Source organism: Triturus cristatus, chromosome 6 (genome assembly GCF_964204655.1).
Source record: "Triturus cristatus chromosome 6, aTriCri1.1, whole genome shotgun sequence".
In the NCBI taxonomy this organism is placed as follows: domain Eukaryota; kingdom Metazoa; phylum Chordata; class Amphibia; order Caudata; family Salamandridae; genus Triturus; species Triturus cristatus.
In genome coordinates this window covers 1890154455-1890173002 of record NC_140589.1, presented here as the reverse complement: position 1 = coordinate 1890173002, position 18548 = coordinate 1890154455, and the positions used below count along the sequence as shown (strand labels likewise).

Sequence of the window (18548 nt, the reverse complement as noted above, 5' to 3'; positions counted from 1 at the left end):
GGTAACAGGTATATAAGTAACTTTGGGAGGCGGTGGAGAGAGTGAGAGGTCTGGGAAATTGTGAATTACAACCCATGTCAAAGTAATCTGCTTTAAATAGAGAAGGCAAGAAAGTGTGTGTGACTGTCATTATAAAAAAGTCTATTACAAATTGCGTGATATACACAATTACAACAGCATAAGGGGCCCGTGAGAGACATCGGACAGCTATAAAAGTGTAAGAAGCATATGAGTGGCATTGGGTTGTTAGAAAGTGAGGGACCCGTGAGTGACATTGCACAGCTATGGAGGTGTAAGAAGCGTGTGAGTGGCATTGGGTTGTTACAGTGTATGGGGCCTGTGTGTGACCCTGAACAGCTATGAAAGAGTAAGAAGCGTGAGTGGCACTGGCTTGTAACAGAGTAAGGAGCCAGTGAGGGACACTGGACAGCTATGAAAGAGTAAGAAGCATGAGTGGCATCTGGTTGTTTAAGAGTAAGGTGCCTGTGAGTGTCACTGAACAGTTAAAGGAGTTAAGAAGCATGTGAGTGGCATTAGGTTGTTACAGAGTTAGGGGCCCATGAGTGACTGCACAGCTATGAAAGAGTAAGATGTGTATGAGTGGCATCGGGTTGTTGGAGAGTAAGGGGCCCGTGAGTGACACTGGACAGCTATGAAAGTGTAAGAAGCATATGAGTGGCATTGGGTTGTTACAGAGTAAGGGGCCTGTGAGTGTCACTTGAGAGCTATGAAAGAGTGAGAAGTGGGAGTGGCATCGGATTGCTACAGAGTAAGGTGCCTGTGAGTGACACTGGACAGCTATGAAAGTGTAAGAAGTGTATGAGTGGCATCGGGTTGTTACAGAGTTAGGGGCCTGTGAGTGACACTGCACAGCTACGAATGTGTAAGAAGCGTATGAGTGGCATCAGGTTGTTACAGAGTTAGGGGCCTGTGAGTGACACTGCACAGCTACGAATGTGTAAGAAGTGTATGAGTGGCATCGGGTTGTTACAGAGTTAGGGGCCTGTGAGTGACACTGGACAGCTATGAAAGTGTAAGAAGCATGTGAGTGGCATCGGGTTGTTACAGAGAAAGGGGCCTGTGAGTGACACTGAACAGTTAACAAAGGGGTTAAGACGCATGCGAGTGGCATTGGGTCTTTGCAGTGTAAAGGGCCTGTTAGTGGCATTGGGTTGTTACAGTGTAAGGGGCCTGTGAGTGACACTGGACAGCTGAAAAAGAGTAAGAAGCATGTGAGTGGCATTGGGTTGTTACAGAGTAAGGGGCCCGTGACACTGGACAGCTATGAAAGTGTAAGAAGCGCGAGTGACTGTCTTGCTTAACTCCAGGTTTACCAAGCCACGCAGGGCCACGTAAGGTGGGCATTCATGGCTTGGTAAATATAGGTTTGGTGTCGCCTTTGCCGTCCCTCACATGGTGCAAGGGCGGCACAAAATGTTGATAAATATGCCCCTGGGTTTCTAAGTCCATGGACACAAATCAAATCTTTTTCCATCTATGAGAATGTATTTCCCGCAACAAGGGTTTTACAAGTTTATTTCTAGCCATTTCTTCTCCGAAGAAAGTTTCTACAAGAAGTCAGTGCAACACCAATTCAGCTCACTGGTAGTTTTAAAGTACTCTGTAATCAAACATCAGATGAATTTAAACACATATTTCAATGTGAGCACTCTCAAACAATTTTGTTTGCCACTTCTCCTCTTTCTGCTCTATCCTCTTAGCAGGTGGCTCTGGTGGTAATAGCATTACTGTGAGGCCCATCCTCGTTTGAGGTGGCTCTTGTGGTAATGGCATTATTGTGAGAACCATCGTCACAGGAGGTGGCTCTGGTGGTAATGGCATTACTGTGAGGTCCCTCCTCGTAGGAAGTGGCTCAGGTGGTACTGACTTAACTGTCAAGTCCATCCTCATAGGAGGAAGCTCTAGAGGCAATTACATTCCTGTGAGGTCCATCCTCGTAGGCAGTGGCTCTGGTGGTAATGACATCACTTTGACGTCATTACTGTGCAGTCCATTCTTGTAGGAGGTGGCTCTGGTACTAATGGTATTACTGTAAGGTACGCCCTCTTAAGAGGTGACTCCTGTGGAAATGGTATCACTGTGAGGTCCATCCTCGTAGGAGGTGGCTCTGGTGGTAATGGCATTATTGTGAAACCCCTTCTTGTAGGTGGCAGCCCTGGTGTTACTGACATATGTTAAGTCCATCCTCATAGAATGTGGCTCTGGTGGCAATGACAATCCTGGAGGGCCATCCTTGTAGGAGGTGGCTCTGGTAGTGGTAATGACATTACTGTGAGGTCCGTCTTCGTATGAGGTTGCTCTGGTGGTAATAGCATTACTGCGAGGTCCATCTTTGTTGGAGGTGGCTCTGATGGTAGTGCCATTACTGTTCAGTCCATTCTTTTAGCAGGTGGCCCTGGTGCTAATGGTACTGTATGGTACATCCTCGTAGGTGGTGGCTCTGATGGTAACGATTTTACTGTGAGGTCCATCATCATAAGAGGTAGCTCTGGTGTAATGACATTACTGTGAGGTCTTTCTTTGTTGGAGGTGACTCTGATGGTAATAGCTTACTATGAGGTTTATGCTTGAAGGAGGTGGCTCGGGTACTAAGGCATTACTTTGAGGTCCACCCCATTCCTTCTCCGAAGAGAGTTCTACAATAAGTCAGTGCAACACAATTTCTATATTTGGTAGTTTTAAAGTACTCTGCGGGCAAATATAAAATGGATTAAACACATATCTCGATGTGAGCATTCTCAAAAAATTTTGAATGGCCGTGGCTCCTCTTTCAGCTGTATCCTCATAGGAGGTGGCTCTTCTGGTAATAATATTATTGTGAGGTCCAACCTCATAGCAAGTGACTGGTGGTAATGGCATTACTGTGAGGCCCATCCTTGGAGGTGGCTCTGGTGATAAGGGCATTAATGTGAGGTCCATCTTTTGAGGTGGCTCTGGTGATAAGGGCATTACTGTGAAGTCCATTCTTGTAGGAGGTGGCACTGGTGGTTATGATATTACTGTGAGGTCCATCCTCATAGAAGTTGGCTCTGGTGGTAATAGCATACTATGAAGTCCATTCTTGTGGGTGTTGATTATGGTGGTAAGGTTATTACTGTGAGGTCTCTCCTTGTAGGAGGTGGCTCTGATAGTAATGGCATTACGTTAGGTCCATTCTCTTAGGAGTTGGCTCTCGTGGTAAAGATATTACTGTGAGATCCCTACTCATAGGTGGTCGCTCTGGTGGTAATGAATGAATGAATATTAGCCTTCTAAAGTGCAAACTTAGCCCGAAGGCATCAAGGTGCTGCTGACAGGGCAATCAGACGGAAGTATACGTAGTGATCATACTGGAGGACTGGTAAAGAGCCAGGTCTTCAAAGCCTTGCAAAAAAGAGAGTGAGACGCTTGACTAGAAATTGAAGAGGGGAGGGAATTCCAAAGCCTAGCAGCGGCAAATGAGAATGCTCTGCCTCCCCATCTAACTTTCTTAAACCTGGGAACAACCAATAGATTTTTACTGGCGGATCTTAACTGCTTGGTAGGGACATATCGTCGAAATAATCCTTTAATGCCTTCTGAGCCTAAACTGTAGAAAGTCTTATGAGTAACACAAAGAGCCTTAAACAGAATTCTCTGGTTTAGAGGGAGCCAGTGCAGCTTACTGACAGAAGCTGAGACTGAATGGAATTTGGGAAGGCCCATCACCAGCCTGGCTGCAGCATTCTGCTTAGTTGCAAAGGATGGACAAACCCTTTGTTAATACCCAAATAAAGGCCATTACAATAGTCCAGACTAGATAACACCAGGACAATAACTGCCTGCTTTCGAGAAGCAAAAGAGAGAAATTAAGAAATTAGACTAAGAATCCTCATGATCCAAAAGCATGTGGACATAGTTCTGTTAACCTGGGGACCCAGGGAGAGAGAGTTGTCCACTATAACACCAAGATTTTTTCCTTGGGACACTGGACAAGGACAAGGGCCAAGCGTGTCAGGCCACCAGGCATTGGACCAGATAGGCTGTTGATTTCCAAAGATCAAAACCTCTGTTTTTGTCCCCGTTAAGTCTGAGATAGTTCTCTACCAGTTAGGAGGACACTGCCTGCATGCAGTTTTTAAAATTGGTGGCAGAGGCCTCTATGCTGTTGGTGATAGACACCATAATTTGGGTGTCATGAGCATAGGATAGCACCTCCAGCCCAAAAGATCTCACAACCTTGGCCAGAGGGGCAACATAAATGTTAAAAAGAGTCAGACTCAATGAGGAGCCCTGAGGGACTTAACAAAACAAATGGTTAGGGGCTGATTAAAATTGATCCATTTAGTATTTGAGCCCTATCATTAAGAAATTAAGTAAGCAGCCTAAGGGCACCGCCTCCCCCCCGATTTCCTTAAGCCGTTCCACCAATCTCAGGGGGGATATCGTGTCGAAGGCTGCCGTAAGGTCAAGAAGAATCAATAGCGTGGTGCGACCAGCGTCAAACTGACCGTGGATGTTGTTAAGTACAGAGGTTAACGCTGTCTCTGTACTAAGACCACTTCTGAAACCCTACTGGGAGCCAACGAGCAACTGAAATTTCCCCAGGTAGGAGCTAAGGTGAGAATTCAGATGTTTCTCCAGAATTGGGAGAGGTAGTAGGGAAATGGGGCAGTAATTTTTTAGTTCGCCTGAGTCTAGAGAAGGCTTTATTAAGAGAGGTTTGACAACTGCAGTCTTCCAGAAGGTAGGGTACTGCCCGGCTGAAATGGCTCCATTAAGTACCGAGGTAAGGTGGGGTACAATAACCTCCCTCCCAAGTTTCAAAATCTTCAGTGGGCTGGCCTCCAACGGGGAGCCGGATGTAATTCCACCTAACAGTCCGTATCCTCTTGTGACAGGAAAGGAGGGGAGGATAAGTAAATAGCTTGCCTCCACCAAAGTTACTGGATTATAATAAGAAAGAGGGCAGAATTTGCGTACAATAATGCTGTCCGGTCGCAGACTGGCTTGCCTTTGGCACGCCGGTGGCGCGCCCGCTGCACTTATCCCATCCAGCATGCCCTGAAATAGGCTGGGTCGGAAAAAACTAGAGCGCGACCACCCCAGTGAGAGGCCAAGAAGTGAGTAAGGAAGAAGAGGAAGTATTCACTTCCCTCCGCAACAAACGGCAGAGCCGCGGCGGACCAGGGAAGTGAATCGTGCCCCCAAATAAGGTGCAGGAATGAAGATCAACAGCAAGGGTGAGTAACTCTTAACATCAGCCCCGTTAATTAAAAGCTTAATACTGGCAATCTGAAATTCATCAAACTAATATCAGGTTAAAATGCGAGAGTAAAATGACCAGTTCAAGCGGCAGTCTGCACGCACAAGGATTCCCATCTGAAGCGACTCGCTGAGACTTGCCCCTCTCTGTAGAATGGTGTAATACTCTTTTCATATATTCATCGATCTTCTTACTCTCTATTCCTATGAGAACGGACCACGCAGTAATATTACCACCAGAGCCACCTGCTACGAGGATGGACGCACAGTAATCACATTACTGTGAGGTTTTAAATGAAGCTGGGGTGTGTCACTCATTGATTCGAGGGTCATTTACAAGAGGAGTGGTGTACGCATGTTAACAGCACCACCGTGTCATCACCTTGTAACTGGCAGCCTCAGCGCTTGCTATTGTAGAGGAGTGTGTGTCCTTGGTAACAACTGCACCACCGTGTCCGCTCCCTTAACTGGCTGCCTCAGCACTTGCTCTAGAAGAGGTGTGTGTGTGGGTGCATGGTAACAGCAGCACCATCCTGTAACTGGCAGCTTCAGCCCTCTCTTTCTAAGAGGAGTGTGTGCATGGTAGCAACAGCACCCCCATGTCAGCACCTTGTAACTGGCTGCCTCAGCACTCGCGCTAGAAGAGTAGTGTGTGTGTGTGTGTGTGTGTGTGTGTGTGCACATGGTAGCAACAGCACCACCGTGCCAGCACCTTGTAACTTGCAGCCTAGGTGCTCGCTTTAAAAGAGGAGTGTGTGTAAGCACCTCGTAACCGGCAACCTCAGCCTCAAGGTGTCTCCACTTTTGCATATGAAACAATTAATCTATTATGACTAAACAGGTGTCAGTCAGCACCAAATCTGTGTCAGGCAACCTGAGCATCATCTTCCTCCCTCTGTGGAGCACAGTTTTGACTAACAGCGTGACAAGGGGATTGTGTATCTCAGCTTAACCTACGGCACACCCAAAACCTCACCTCATCATACAGAAACATTGTTCTGCTTAACAAGTCCCGAAGAGACCCATCAGTAAAGAACATTTAAAGGCGCGAAAGGTGATAACATTGCAAACTCTAATTGGTCCTTCCTACAGAAATAAGCTGAGGGGTGACCCTCACATGCATAACACGACAGTCCATGTAGGAGCATTTCCTGAAATGAATGAAAGAAGGAGTTGGCCTTATCTGGGTAGACCTAAAGACTTGCCTCTAAAAACTGCACAAGACTTGCAGGAACTAGGCAATGGAGTGGTGGACTTAGAGATAATTGGGGATGAGTGATCAGAAGAGCATCGCCATATAGGTCACCGGGTCCTAGCACTGGAGGACCTTCTGCTGAAATATGAAGAACTCGAAAGCAGCTGGACATTGAATGATGGGACTCGCCCAGACAAGAAGAGGACTAAGCCATACAGATCTATTTGGAAAAAATCCTGCACCATATTTGCAGCTGACCTGATGAAGAGCTGATCCTCCAAGACCCGAAACGTCGGATAGGTGAAGCAGGCATACGATGGGTAGAACTAGCCGATGTCCTTCGCCGTGCACACTTCTACAATATATGGCTCAGTGCACACTAATGATTGGATAACTGAAGTTCATACACTGAATTTGTAGGTGACTTAGTAGCCTCCTCTGTGAAGAGACAATGGGAATTTTGACAATCCCTTATACCACGGGTACTCTCAAATAATTTCCTTGGGGGCAAAATGTTTGTTCTGTGATGGGACTGAGGGCCACATTGAAGCCAGCTGGGTGGCGGTCAAGGGGGCAGGGGGAGGTAATGTGGGTGTAGGGGAGGCAAAGAATGTACATCTAGTGGCTGAACTGCACAATGTGAATCCAGAAAATCTGTATCAATCCCAACTTCCCCACCTGATCAAATAGTGTGATGCTAGGCAATTGTTTTATTTAATTTTCTTTCCTTTTGCTTCAAAATTACATATGAGACACCTCCAAATAAATGACTTCAGGAGTTGCGCTGTACAAAACTTTGTGTTTAATTTTATCAAATCTAATGTTGCTTCTGCGTAATAGCAACCCAGGCTGCTCAATGGGTGTGCATGGCAATTGACTTAAGTCTCTTAGTTTACTATTGGCATTGTTGTCTGCAAGGGGGTGGAACCTATTTAAAAAGTATCACTTAAAAAAAATACTTATCAGTGCCCCGATACAATTGGTTTATTAAGGTGAAACGGCTCTGCAGGTAAATGAAATACACTTTTTGAATTTACTTTATCATATTTTACACGTTTGCTGCAAGATGTCTCTAAAAATGAAGGTGTTCCTAAATTTATACAGTGCAGGACACTATAGTTACTTCCTTTCTTTAACTTCAACTAACATTTACAGAAATGCTTGCCTGCTTATTTAACATTTTATTTAAGTTCAGTGGAGTCCAGTAATCAGCAGCCCAGTAGTTCTGTGTACCAGGGGAAAGCATGTAAAGGTCAGGAGGGCCGCACTTTGAGTATCACTGCTTCCACCAATGTGAAATCTCATAGAAGTGGGACACTCATTTCACCATATCGTCACATGGAACACCGAACAATGCTTTCTCCCTGGCAGAGGCTCAGTCAGTGCAGGGGTTAACTGACTACAGTAGAGGCGAGGGAGAACCTTAGTAGCCAGACGTAGGAGAGAAGTGAAACTAACATAGGTAGAGTGGAAGGTCTCCAGGGAGTGAAGAAGGAATGAGCTATCACAGCAACAATGGAGAAGAGACGAGGCATACAGCGAACTAGAGGACTTTATAGAGTCCATGGTTGAGGGTGTGCCTGCCAGGCCACATCTAAGGAGCCTCATTGTAAGACTGGTCTGAAGGAGTGGGGAGGTAACGGTGACGTGGACCGTTTTGGATCTTACCACTGCCAATCCTGAGAGCGGTCAAGAGCGAGAATATCTTATTGTTAGACATAGCACCATTGCGTGGGTCTCCCCTGCATTTTTTGCCTTTGCCTCCTGTGTTTTTGCTGTGTGTTGGACTTCGTTTTGCTGGCCTAGATGCTTTGGGCACTTTGCCACTGCTGTTCAGTGCCAAAGTGCAAGTGCTCCCTTTGTAAATTGTTGTTATGGATTAGTGATTCCATGATTGGCATATTTGATTTATTTGTCAGGCCCTAGTATAGTGCACTGTGTGTGCCTGGGGCCTGTAAATCAAATGCTGCTAGTGGGCTGCAGCACCGATTGTGCCACCCACAGAAGCAGCCTGTAAATGTAACCCTGGCCTGCCATTGCAGAGCCTGTGTGCAGTCTGTTACTGCCGTGTCGACTTGGCAAGTGCACACACTTGCCAGTCCCTAAACCTTCCCTTTTCTACATATTAGTCACCCACCCCTAAGGTAGGCCCAAGGTACCCCTGTGGGAAGGGTGCATTTTATGTGAAAGGTAGGACATGCCCTGATGTGTGTGTTATGTCCTGATAGCGAAATACTGCCAATTTCGTTTTTCACTATTGCAAGGCTACCTGTTCCCATAGGACAGGATAGGGAGTTTGTTTATAACATCTTATAAACTTGACTGGCCCTGGGAACAAGATAGAAAAATAAAGTTTAGTATGCTTGAACTCAGAATGTTAAAATGCATCTTTAAGTGAGGGTGATTTTTAAATTCTGTTTTTGAAAATACCACTTTTAGAAAGTAGGTATTTTCTTGCCTAACCATCCAGTGTGCCTCTGCTAGGTTTGTTTATTGCATATCTGGCTTTTGGTTGACAGGGGATGGAGAGGGGCAGTGGCTCCAGAAGTCTGATGAGTCAGGGCTGGGCTGAATAGACCTGGGCTGCATTTAGAGTAGGGGGAGGAGATTTCCTATTCACCTGAATGGGCCTGGTCTGCCTTAAACAATGCGGTCTCCACCAACTGCCAGGAAGCTGTACCAGTGAGGACAGAACTGGTTTTGACTGGGTGCAGACACTCTCTGCCTTCAGAGAACAAAGGATTTTGGTGTATAAAAAGAGGGGCCCAGACACCAGACTTCTAGATCACTTCTGGGAAATCAAGAGGAACCTTTGCCAAGGAGAAGGGCCGGAGAAGCAGAGGAGGAATACTGCCCCTGTGCTGTTTGCTGTCTGGGGTTGGCCTGCAGTGGCTGCTTGCTGCCAAGGAAATGAGAAAAAGACGTTGCCGCCTGCTCCCCTGCTTGAAGAAAAGATCTCCATGGGCTTGAACTAAGCTTGCCCCCTGTTCTAGAGGTCTCAGGAACAGCAAAGACCTCACTGTGTCTGTGTGCACCGTCTCTGATCGTCACTGCAGAAGAAAAGGGTAACCGACTCTCATCGAGTCTGTCGCAGGATTCTGTATCCTGAAAGCACCGTCGAGGGCAACGCCTCGCTTTGCAATGCAACCCTGGTCTCATTGACTCCATCAACGAGCCCCTGCTTGCACCGTGTCCTGGGGGCACCGCACACTGCAACGCTTCGCTATATGATGCAAGGATGTCACCAACTCCGTCGCTGCTCGACCAGACCATTGACCACTGGTTACAATATACAGCAACCCAAACACAATAAATTCCACCATGCATCGAGTGGTGGGGGATACGCTTGATGAATTATGACTTTAAAATTGTCCACACACCAGCGAAGGAACACAACCCTGCTGACATGTTGCAACACCCTCTGCCGTGTGCAAAACAGACATTCTCCATGGCTGAAGAATACCTCAAATTTGTGCTGCGACAAAACACACCAACTTCAATCCCAATGGAGGAACTGGTGCAGAAAATAATGGCCACTGTCACACTGGAAGCGGTAAAAACTATCATACTGCAACAGAGGTGGATGCATATGAACAATAACAGCCCAGTCAGTAAAGGAGTCAGGAGAGAGGAAATACTTGCATTCAAACATGTGCAGGAAGAATTGTACAAAATGGAGTGAGGAATACATCTTCAAAGCACCAGGATTGTCATACCGCAGACTCTTTGGTGGCAGACAGTCAGGCTTGCACAAGAGCCACAGGGGAATGGTGGCAACAAAGACAATGCGAAGGGAAAAGGTATGGTTCCATACCCATGACAGCCTGCTGGAGGACATGATTATGAACTCTCACCTCTATCAGAACACGAGAAGGCCGTCTAAGCCAGAGCACCAATGCATGTTTGACCTCCTGATGCTGTGGGTTATCACTGGCAGCAGATGTATATGGGCCATTAAACCACTGGTGGATACCTACTTGTCATCATTGATGAGTACTCTCTATTCCCCATAGGGCGCAAAGTGTCATTGACATCAGCGGCTGACACACTACCCCTTCTGGATGAGATATTTGCAGCCTGGGGCGCCCCTTTAACACTGGAAGTGGACAATGGACCCCCCCCTTCTCAGGAGAAGAATTTCACAAGTTCATGGCCTACCTAGGAATACACCATTTGAAAATAACGGCACTTTGGCCACAGGCCAACGGCATGGTGGAAAGTTTCATGGGCAATATAAAGAAAGCAGTTCAGCAACCCAAGCTGGTGCAGATTTCAGTCAGACAAGCACTGTGCCGAGTACTCAGGAATATGCAAACACCCCACACCGCTCCACGGAGCGGTGCCCGTCGGAACTGGTCCTTGGAAGAAAAAACAGGACTCTTCTGCCTCAGCTGGAAGACGAGACCCAGGCAGAGCATTGACACATTGCCGCCCGTGACCCGGAGGCCAAGAACAAAACAAAAAGGCAGGCTGGCACACAATGTCACGCAACAACATGCAAACTCAATCCGGGAGACCTAGTCCTCATGCGCCAATGGCAGACACGGAAGTTAGATAGTCACTTCTATAGCCAGCCATTGATGGTAACAAAGGTCAAAGGGATAATGTTAACAGCATCGTTAGGATCTTACTCCATCACCAGGAATAGCTCCCACTACAAAGAGTTCAGAATGTCAGAGGATGATGGAGAAGGAAGCACAGACACTGAACAGAGGTTTCTTAGCGACGCCACCTAAAGGTCGAAGGAATCAGGTCCTCCAAGTGGAGATGGGCCCGTCTGTGATTAGGCAGCGGGAAAACATGGTGGAAAAGAGAGCGCGTGCCCATCAAGGGTGACTCGGAAGCCCAAATGACTAATTGAAGAACTATGATGCATGTTTACGAAGAACAGCTTTCTTTGGTCTCAGCTTTGATCTCTCTCTCCGTGAGAAATGTGTTTACTTTGTTCACAAAGGGGGAAGATGTCACAGGGACGGGATGTGGCAGGGCACTTGGACCATGCATGGACCGGACTGCAGTGGACACCGCTTCCAGGCAGGAGGGCGCTTCCAAGCAGGAGGGGGCGAGACAGATCACAGAGCAGAAATGCTTGTATTTACGGAGGACGAAACACAAAGGATCTACTTTCTGATTGAAGAAACAGAGGGCATCAGTACAAGTGCAGGCTCTACAGAATCCAACATTAAACAACTACTTTACATCTCAAAAAAGCCATAAACCAACGGTTACATGCAAGCACTTTAATCAAATATCATACGTTTCAAAGGATTCCAAGGGGATTACGCATTTCTTTAAAATCTACACTATGCAAGAGCAATGTAAAATTCATGGAAAAGTGGCAGGCAATTTTAAACAAATGTTCTTAGATCTCATTCTACTAATTGTAGAAGAATTGTCTACACTTTTGGAAGATCTAAACAAAGAAATACACCAGTTAAAGCAAGATCTATCTAACAACTTGTCCAAAGAAAATTAGGATGAAATACTCAACAACATTAACCAACAATTGGACTTGTATACCAAAGAAATTAGCGAAAGAAAAATCAGAAAATTTAAAAGGGACACAATAGATTATAATTTGGGGGAAGTCTATAATTGGACGGACATTTATGCACAGAGAAGGCAACAAAGATTCACAGCAGGATGATTTTCAGACACAGATGCTTCGTCTTCTGATGATGCACAACAATGGGAACAACAAACTAAAACACCAGTGGCACAAGGATCGGAGAAGTAAGTTCCATCCACATCAAGTAACCTCAATGGTAGCCGACCTTTTTTAGAGAGAGGCCAAAAACCACCAGATGAGGCAGGAAGAACATCGCAAAAACAAAAACCACAACCAGTAGCGAGAGGTACTGAGTCAAAGAACCTAGTTATCAATATTTCTAAATATCGCCTAACCAATTTTCAAATGCAAACTTTGCAAAAAGGTTCCTCTTACGTACCTACCTATAATTCAAACATCTTTGAAACAGAGAACTGCTTGTATCAATTCATGCGAACTTTAAGATTAAAACACTATTTTACCAATGTAGTGGAAGAAACAACCCGTCCAAATGTCAACACCCTGTTGGGATTACGTAACAAAAGCACCTTTATCCCACCGATCAGTCACAAGGAATTAGACGCTTTTGAGACAGTCGTTCAAAAAGAGCTTCGCGCCATTTTTAAACATTCTTCTACCAAACTTACAAACATCACTGAAAAAGAAAGAAAAGCCCTGGAACAAATAGCTTCAAACCCGGAGATAACAATTTGCCAAACGGACAAGGGGAGAATGGTCATCATGGATACTACATTTTACAAGGAGAACGTTCAGGCTCATGTAGAGGAAGATACTACTTACATGAAAGTGTCCTTTGATCCCACCATTGAGTTCACCAAGGTTCTCACCAAAATCATTGACACAGCAATCGAACTGGGTACAATTGAGAGGGACAAAAAAAGCATACCTTCCCAAAAACAATCCACCCATACCTTATATTTACATGATTCCCAAAATTCATAAACACGCTACTAGACCGCCGTTCCGGCCGTTCGTCTCTACTATCAATTCCTTTCATGAGCCAGTTGGGAAATACTTGGACAAACATCTTCATCCTCTCGTGCAAAACATGACGACCTACATTAGATACCACCAATTTTTTTAATATTTTGGAAACCGTAAAGGATCAAATAACCTCTACCACCATCATGTGTACCATAGACGTGAAATCATTGTACACCTTTATTCCCCACAACTTGGGTATCGATGCAGTGGAATCTTTTTTGGTTGATCTTGAGAAAGATGAGCAACTCAAAGTATTCCTCATGGAACTTTTACATTTTACCCTTTTTCGTAGCTATTTTAAATGGCAGGATAACTATAACATTCAATCTTCCGGAACTTTGATGGAAAATTGTGCCGCCCCGGCATATGCGAATCTCTTAATGTAACGTTTTGAGTTAGATCACATTCTTCATCATGAAACATGGATTAAAGATCTCATTTTATATAAGAGTCATACGAAAGAAGTGAGTTCACCTCAACGATAAGTACAGAACGAATCACATTTTTGCATACCTGTATTACCTTGGAGAGTGCAAAAATTGTGACCAGCGTGTATTCTAAACCCCATGATCGCAACAATCTTTTACACTTTCACAGTTTTCACCAACCTTCGTTGAAAAAGCATCTACCTTTCTCCCAATTACTTAGATTAAAACGCATCTCCTCTACATAAGATTGTATAAAAAAAGCATGACAAATTGCTTTAACAAATTTAGAGAAAGGGGTTACCCTGAACCAATTTTGCAGACTGTTATTTCAAAAGTCAGTAACAAAACATGGGAAAGTCTTTTGAGCAGTCTAAAACCACAAAACAAAGAAAACAGATTTGTATTTGTTTCAACATTTTCCACACAAAACTTTTGTATTAAAGGCTCTGTTGAAATACTGGCCTATGTTGAGTACTGAACCGGACTTCAACGGAATCTTTGACATTCAACCCAGGTTTGCTTACCTGAGAACTAGAAATCTAAAACCGACTACGGAGATAAAAAAGAAACCATATCGAGGAACACCATGTATGAATTGCGGCAACTGTAATTCAATTATCAAGGGTAATACCACACGGCATCCAAACCGGGGAACTACAATAAAATTGAAGGTGAACGCCACATGTAACAGCCAAAATGTGATATACTTATTGAAATGCCCATGTGGTCTTCCCTACGTGGGCAAAACAGAACGAAAAGTCAGAATTCGTATAAATGAACATAAGAGTAACATCCGTACCGGAAATCTTAAATGCACGGTTGCTGCACATTTCAATTCCTTGCATCATAACGTAAGCCAATTAAGATTTCAAGTTCTTGAACAGGTACCTGTATTGCAAGGTCGTGACAACACACAATTTCTTTTCCAAAGAGAAACTTTTTGGATAAACCACATGGACACTGTTAATCCAAAAGGACTAAATGGACGTTTAGATTTCAGTTGCTTTCTTTAACTCATCAGATTTTTTGATTACTTTTGGGTTCGCCGAGATGTAACATTTTTACTACTCATCATCAATTGTGATTAACAGGCTTTATTTTTGTATTATAATTCTCAATGCCCATGTGATTAGTTAAAGATTTTGTATATTTTCTTAAGCTATTAAGATGTAGTATGTTGTTACAGTAACTGGTTGACATTGTGTCTGCCTTAAGTTCTGCATTTAACTCGGATATTTTTCTTCTGTTACTAAGATGCATTAAGTTGCTGAGTTATATCAACTGTTTGATATGTTTTTCATCATCCTATGTAACGTAATCTTAATTCCAATCATTTGTTTGTTTCATTGTGACTTTACGTTCACTCTTATCTACGATATCTTTTCTTTGTCACTTTCTCAACACATCACGTTTCACTACGTAGTATTTTGGTTTGGTGTTGGGGTAGTCTTTCTTTTATCTTCTTCACCTTGCGTTGTGCACCCTCACTTCCGGTTCACCTCCCATTTTAAACACGGTTAGTATGAACACCTGTTTCACACAGACGCGGAACCGGCAGTTAACCTGCTTACACAGAGACCGGCTGTTTACTCAATACTTACCAGATTTGTCCGCACGGGTTAGAGTTCACTCTTAATCCGATTGTCTTTCGTTTACCTGAGTCTATGTTTACACATTGTAACGACGTCTTGTTCGTTTTCAGCTACACCAACGCGATGATTACCACACGCATATACCTTTAAGCGATAGCGGAATGTGAGTGTACCAATCTATTCTTTTTCAAGCATGCATGTAAATAGGGTTACTTTTATTACCTTCTACGCGTTTCACACCAACTGTTTACTTTGTTCCGCTGTTTTAATTTTCCTGACATTTATTAATCGGTTCGCTTTCACTCGTTGCAACGAGTTTGGCACAGATTGTTTATTCACAGTTCACCAGTATTTGGCTCCGTATATTCACTTCTATTCACCGTACTATATTGGGCACGGACTTTCAATTTACCCACATCACTCTGGTGTCCCGCTTTCGGTTTTGGACTTTATAGCCTTCATATTCCATAGCATCACTGCATTGATTCACATTTAACTTCACCATTCACTCTTGGTATCTTCTGTTATTTGTCCAACACCCGCAACCACAAGTTTGTATTAAATGAGAGGTAGTTCTCTACCGTTTTTCGCACTGATGTCCCGTTTCTTCTACGTTACAGACATTGCACCCCTGAGGAAGGGCTATTGCCCGAAATGCATTGGGCACGTGAAAAAAAGATACATTGAGACATTAGTATTCATGGATAATACTATTTCTACCATAAAGAAATAAGTTATGACTTTTCAAATGAAGTGTTTATGAATGGAGTATACTACTGGAGAATGCATTATGAAAAAAGCAGGATAAATTGATTGATTTTCATTCGAGTGCGAGTTGGAGACGCTCCTCAAATCTTGAGGGTAGCGCAGTTTGTTCGAGGCAGGAACTGGACACTACTTGTAGCAGGGGCAGGAGGAGCGTAGGAGAGACCTGCTCGGGTGGGGAGTGCTAGCCAAGAATAAAACACTCCTAATGCATACCTGCTAGCCTCCTCATGTTTTCTTTTGGGTCCTGGGCATGGGGACACTACAGCTGCAACAGAAGTACAAGGAGCCGTACAGGGGAGCAGGAGTATGAGAAGCGTGCAGTGGGCCATGAGTACGAGGAGTCGTGCGGGGGCCATGGGGATAAGGAGTGATGCGGGGGCAGGGGGGCCATGAGAACGAGGAGTCATGTGGGAGGCATGAGGAAAAGGAGTCATGCGAGGGCAGGGGGCCATGAGTACGAGGAGCCGGGCAGGGGGCATGAGGATAAGAAGTGATGCGGGGGCAGGGGGTCATGAGTACGAGGAGCCGTACGGGGGTATGAGGATAAGAGTCATACGGGATCAGGGGGCCATGAGTACGAGGAGCCGGGCAGGGGGCATGAGGATAAGAAGTGATGCGGGGGCAGGGCTCATGAGTACGAGGAGCCGTGCGGGGGCATGAGGATAAGGAGTCATACGGGGTCAGGGGGCCACGAGTATGAGGAGCCGGGTGGTGGGCATGAGTACAAGGAGCCGGACAGGGGGCATCAGTACGAAGAGCCAGGTGGAGGCATGGGGCAATGAGTACAAGGAGCCAGGCAGGGGCATGGGGCCAAGAGTATGAGAAGCCGGGCGGGGGGCATGAGTATGAGGAGCCAGGCAGGAGCATGGGGCCATGAGTATGAGGAGGAAGGCGGGGGCATGTGGCCATGAATACAAGGAGCCAGGAGGGGGCACGGGGGCATGAGGAGCCGAGCGGGATCATGGGGCCATGAGTACGAGGAGCCAGGCAGGAGCATGGGGCCATGAGTACGAGGAGCCAGGCAGGGGGCATGAGTGTGAGGAGCCAGGTAGGGGCCTGTGACCATGAGTAAGAGGAGCCAGGCGGGGGCATGGGGCCATGAGTACGAGGAGCCAGGCAGGAGCATGGGGCCATGAGGAGCCGGGCGGGGGGCAGGAGTACAAGGAGCCAGGCAGGAGCATGGGGCCATGAGTATGAGGAGCCAGGCAGGGGGCATGAGTATGAGAAGCCAGGCTGGGGGCATGAGTACGTGGAGCCAGGTGGCGGCCTGTGGCCATGAGTACGAGGAGCTACTGCACCTGCTGCACCATTCACACCATGACACTGTTGCCTGCTAGATAACTGAACTTTCCTATTTAGTAGTACATTTTAGCAATAATCTGTGTTTAGTAGGGTCCCTAGAGCTTTTGGCCCCAGTGACACTGAGCCCTCTGCACCATTCAAGTCCAGTCCCTTTTAACTGCAAGGTAACTGCAATTGTGTCTGCCTGTTTATTTGGGCCTGGTGCTACTGCTCCTGCTGCACCATTCAAATCATGACCCTAGTGCCTGAAATATAACTGCACTTGTGACTGCATGTTAAGTTGTAAAATATAGCAATAATCGGTGTTTAGGGGGTGCTTGGGGCTTTTGGTCCCAGTGCTGCTGCACTGTTGACCCTAGGGCTTTCTAGATAACTGCACTTGTTCCTGCCTATTTAGTTTTAAAATATAACTATATTAGTTGTTTTACAGGAGTCCTGACATTTTTTTGGCCCAGTGCCACTGTATTTGCTACACCATTCAAATAATGACCCTGTTGCCTGCAAGATAACTGCATTTGTGACTGCCTGTTTGGTAGTAAAACGTAGCAAAATGTAGTGTTTAGTTTAGTTATGACAACTTTTGGCCCCAGTGACACTGCACCTGTTGCACCATTTAAATTTAGTCTCTATCCACTGCAAGGTAACTGCAATTGTGACTGCCTATTTAGTAGTAAAATCTAGCAATATTAGGTGTTCATAGAAGTTCTGACAACTTTTTGGCCCGGTTCCACTACAAGTGCTGCACCATTCAAATCATGACCCTAGTGCCTGATAGATAACTGCACTTGTGACTGCTTATTTAGTTGTAGAATTGAGCAATATTCAGTGTTTAATGGGGTGCTTGAAATTTTTGGTCCCGGTGATGCTGCACCCGCTGCATTGTTCAGATAACTGCACTTGTTATTGCCTAGTTTGTTATGAAATAAACTAATATTAGGTGTTTTCAGGAGTTATGACATCTTTTAGCCCTGGTACCACTGCACCTGCCTCACCATTCAAATCATGACACTGTTGTCTGCTAGGTAACTGCACTTGTGGCTGCGTGTTTAGTTTTAAATTTCAGTAATAATCTGGGTTTAGTGGGGTCCCTAGATCTTTTGGGCCCTGTGCCACTGCACCTTTTAAATCAAATCCCTTTTAACTGCAAGGTAACTGCAATTGTGACTGCCTGTTTAGTAGTCAAATATAGCAATATTATGTGTTTAAAGAAGTCCTGACAACTTCTGTGCCCGGTGCTACTTTACCTGCTGCACCTTTCAAATCATGACCCTGTTGTCTGCATGGTAACTTCACTTGTGGCTACTTATTTAGTTGTAAAATATAGCATAGCTCTTGTATAATAACTTTATTTTTTAACATGCTATGTTTATTACAACATTTAGAATTTGATCATAATGACCAAATAGATTAAGTTGAAAAAATCAACCCAATAGTGCCTACAAAGTGCTAAGAAAGGTACTGAGACA

At 45.1% G+C, this 18548-nt stretch overlaps 1 protein-coding gene across 1 annotated transcript in view; it reads left to right on the top strand.

Moving 5' to 3' along the window:
* The window catches only part of LOC146822318 (uncharacterized), a 389625-nt gene that overhangs the window by 352691 nt on the left and 18386 nt on the right, over positions 1-18548 (top strand). The window lies entirely within an intron of this gene.